Raw genomic sequence first — 4,491 nt, 5'->3', positions numbered from 1 at the left:
TTTTTCCCTAGGAAACTTTCAAATATACATGAGATATATGTAATAATGAGCTTTTTCTCTTTTTTTTCTTTTGTTAATAGGACTTTTATTACAGGATCTCAGATAAGACTTCAAAGGATTTAAGGAAAATTATTTTTCTTTCTCTACACTGGAATTTTAGAAACTTTGCTTTCCATAGGGTGTCTATTAAAAAACGAATGAAAATTCATTAACCATAGAATGTGTGGTGAAACTAAAGTTGAAAATTGATCCATAAGTGAGTCTCCAGAATGAATTTGGTTAGAATCCCGGTATCAGCACCAACTAAAAATGAAATTTTAAGATAATTACTTACATCCTCTGTGCCTTGGTTTCTGATATGTAGAATATCTATAATTGCAATTTTAAAGCTGATAATGTGGACTAAATCAAATGATATGTGTAAAAGTTCTTAGCATAATCCCAGGTTCATAAGTACTCAAGTAAATGTTAGCCATTAGTTTATTGAAGCATATTTTTATTAGAAACCCTGACAATGAAAGAAGAAAAAGAAATAGAAAAGTAGTTCAAGAGGGCAACAGAGTTTGGTGGAAGATTTTGGTTTTGGAGAGTGGGGCAAGTGAGACTATGTTACTTACCATTTGTGTTGATAAATGAAGAAAAAAAATGATAACTGACATGGATATGAGTCACTAATGAAGAGAGCTGGAGATTTTGAACAATATCTGGAAAATAGATACTATGGATAAGAAATGATATATACCATCTTCTTAATAAATCACCACTTAATAAAATATACAAAAGATTGACTGAAATCTGCTGAAGGGAGAGATTGAATTTATAATGAACACAGGTAGAGCAGTTTAATAGCTGTCTTCAGGCTTTGGTGTAATTGAAATCTAATTTTTTTTCCTCTCTTTTTACAGACAGAAACATTCAAATCAAGTTCATGACAATGAGACAGTGAAAGAGATAAAGGGAGAGGTTGAGAAAGAAAATGAAAATTTAAAGAGTAAAAAGCTTTACCACAGACTTCATAATTTATTCCAATGGCCCCTGGCCTTCTTACTCTTAGTTCCTCATACCATATTTTGGAGGTTGTGTTCTGGGTTTTTATCTGGAGAATAATGAGAACACTAACACTTGGTAGGAGAAAATCTTTGTGTATGTTAAAAATGTAGTACTCTACTTTATTATAATGATAGCTTTTTCTAACAGCACAGGGGACTTGACTGTATAATTTTCCCTGTCTTGATTTGGATGACTCCTGTTCAGACAAAGTCAGCTTATGTCACATTATAGTCAGTTATGACTGGGAAACTCTCATAGCTGCAGAGGGGTTGATAAGGGGGTGTTGTCTGTTAATTATAGACACTATGATTTAATTTTTTTTCAGTTTTTAAAAATGTTTTTAAATGTTTTCAATTTGTAGATACAGCTCTAGTAGGTTTTTAATTTTCTTAGGCTTGGTTTTTTACACACTAAACCAAATGGGTGTTCTAAAGAACACTATCATTATTTATTGCTTTTAAAAATATTCATTTATCATTTTCTAATCTGAATTTACCCTATTCTTGATATTACACGTCAATAAGATGAAAATGGTTCAAAACATGAATGCACATGACCCATTTTTTAGCAGTGAAGTATAAAAATATCAACCTTCAGTGGTGGAGGCGGTGGCTGCCATGAATCCACTGAGCCTAGTGTCCCACCTTTGCCCCCTTGCAGCTGGTCGACTGAGGGCCTGGTCGCAGTGCAGTGCAGTGCATTATTTTTCAGAGTAAACAAATTCCATGAGTTCAGTTGAAAACAAATTAGGTTCTCTCAAACATGAGCTGGCTACTGTGTAGAAAAGATTTGGGGGCAAGAAATTATGGGATTGAGATTCATTCACATGTGATGAAATGTGCCAAGGAAAACCTGGAGAGTTTGATCAAAAATAGTGATAAATTTGATAATTAGCTTCTCAGTTCAGTTCAGTTCAGTTCAGTCGCTCAGTCGTGTCCGACTCTCCGCGACCCCATGAATCACAGCACGCCAGGCCTCCCTGTCCATCACCAACTCCCGGAGTTCACTCAAACTCATGTCCATCGAGTCGGTGATGCCATCCAGCCATCTCATTCTCCTTCGTCCCCTTGTATATTATCCCTCTGAAAGGAAAGTTGCAAGGCATGACTAGGTCAGCCTGATCTCCTAGCAGCTTATCAGAATAATTATATGAGCAAGTAAGCACAGTTTCTTCTGTGAACTAAATCATTTGTCTGTCTCAAGATGAAGATATTCCTACATGCACCTATAAAGAGAAGCACTGCTAGGATTTGAGTTTTGTAAGCCTGCATTTGTGGCTGGTAATTGCCCCTGGAAAGCATCTGATGGTCATCAGTTTATTAAGATTATTGAGGAGCTGGAGTCCAGAAATACTATGAGAATTACATGAAAGCATTACTAAAATCAGGAGGCATTGTAGGCCTGCCTGTAGTAGATTAGTTAACACATGTAATGAGAGCTATAAAATACATTTGGAAAAGTAAAAATAACTTTGTTGCATCTGTTCCACTTAATTGTGCAATCAAATAAGAAGATATTGGCCAATCAGAGTTTATGGGGCTCTCCTCCCAGCCCACCCATCAGTGCTATCTAGAATCTATAGCACTTGCTCATATTTACATTAATGAACACATATATTTCATACATAATGAGATAAAGGCCAAGGGGGTTCCTTAAAGGACTCCAAGCAAAAGAAAGAATGTTAAACAGAGAATTAATACTTACATATTTGTGGGTAATCAGCTTATTTCTCAGCCTCTAGATAGTGAGGAGGATGAAGAAAACATAAGAGAAAGAAAAGGAAGAGGAAGACCACAATGAAGTTAAAAGAGTCATCTCAGAATTTACTGACAGAAAAAGTTATGAAACTCCACTTCCCTGAATCTTTAAAAGTTTACTTGACATATTTTAGAGAAAAATAGCTTAAAGCAGAAAGAAAAGAATGTCTACTGATAATTCCTTTAGTCTTTAGAATGTGGCATTTGTGAGGAGTTTAAGAGAGAATTCTTTCTTTCATCAGAGTGAATTTATGGTGAAGAAAAAGTATCTTGTTTCTGTTTTAGTATTTTAAATTATGCATTCAGAGATTAAAAATAATCCCTTTTATAAAATATATTTTCTTTTAAGTATTGGGGAAAATGGCTGTTTTAACTCAGAATGACTTTAAGAGTTGAATGCAACGAGAGCCCAGACTTTGTGTATTATAAATCCTCTTCTGAATCCTTACAGGTTTGTAGTAGTGAGAGTTAGACTTAATTTTATATAAGGTTGCATAACTGTTAATCATATATAATCTGATTTGAATTGCAGTTGTTTGCTTTTCCTCCATTAAAAATTTCTTATCTAATAGTTCAGTTCAGTCCTTCAATCATGTCTGACTCTTTGTGACCCCATGGACTGCAGGACATCAGACCTTCTGTCCATCACCAACTACTGGAGCTTACTCAAACTCATGTCCATCAGGTTGGTGATGCCACCCAACCATCTCATCCTCTGTCATCCCCTTCTTCTCCTGCCTTCAATTTTTCCCAGCATCAGGGTCTTTTCCAGTGACTCAGTTCTTTGAATCAGGTGGCCAAACTTGCAGTTTCAACTTCAACATCAGTCCTTCCAATGAATATTCAGGACTGATTTCCTTTAGGATGTATGATTGGATCTCCTTGTAGTCGAAGAGACTCTCAAGCGTCTTCTCCAACACCACAGTTCAAAAGCATCAACTCTTCAGTGCTCAGCTTTCTTTATAGCCCAACTCTCACATCCGTACATGACTACTGTAAAAACTATAGCTTTGACTAGATGGACTTTTATTCACCAAAGAAATGTCTCTGCTTTTCAATATGCTGTCTAGGTTGGTCATAGTTTTTCTTCCAAGGAGCAAGCAACTTTTAATTTCACGGCTACAGTCACCACCTGCAGTGATTTTTGGAGCCCAAGAAAATAAAGTCTGTCACTGTTTCCATTGCTTCCCCATTAATTTGCCATGAAATGATGGGACAAGATACGATGATCTTAGTCCTTCTGAATGTTGAGTTTTAAGCCAGATTTTTTACTCTTCTCTTTCACTTTCATCAAGAGGCTCTTTAATTCCTCTTTGCTTTCTGCCATAAGGGTGGTGTCATTTGCATATCTGAGGTTATTGATATTTCTCCCAGCGATCTTGATTCTTATCTAATAAGGAAACAAAATACTTTGTAGTCCTACCTCCCTTACTTTTTTTTCAGTCACTGAGTTCTGACAGATGAATATATGAGGGTAATAATAATACAGATGCTGAACAATTTAACCTTAAAGAAAGGTTCATGGAATTCAATAGTATTGCTACTCTTGCTTTTGAATCTATTGCCCAAAGATTTGTGGCAGATAACTGCTTATCTCATAGATATTTTAAGAGCAAATCAAATGAATAGTAAAGTAAAAATCACATACTTGCTACAACTCTTCATTCATATGGACCTTTTACAT

At 35.6% G+C, this 4,491-nt stretch overlaps 1 pseudogene; it reads left to right on the top strand.

The window, feature by feature from the left end:
• The first annotated feature begins 1,812 nt into the window (after nt 1–1,812).
• LOC129561688 (protein-L-isoaspartate O-methyltransferase domain-containing protein 1-like) lies at nt 1,813–2,951 on the top strand (annotated as a pseudogene).
• Nucleotides 2,952–4,491: the final 1,540 nt, after the last annotated feature.

Source organism: Moschus berezovskii, chromosome 5, assembly GCF_049115385.1.
Source record: "Moschus berezovskii isolate FMDL1 chromosome 5, NW_MosBer_1.0, whole genome shotgun sequence".
Taxonomy (NCBI): Eukaryota; Metazoa; Chordata; class Mammalia; order Artiodactyla; family Moschidae; genus Moschus; species Moschus berezovskii.
The sequence above is the reverse complement of the archived record's forward strand: the minus strand, read 5'-3'. Positions and strand labels throughout refer to the sequence as shown.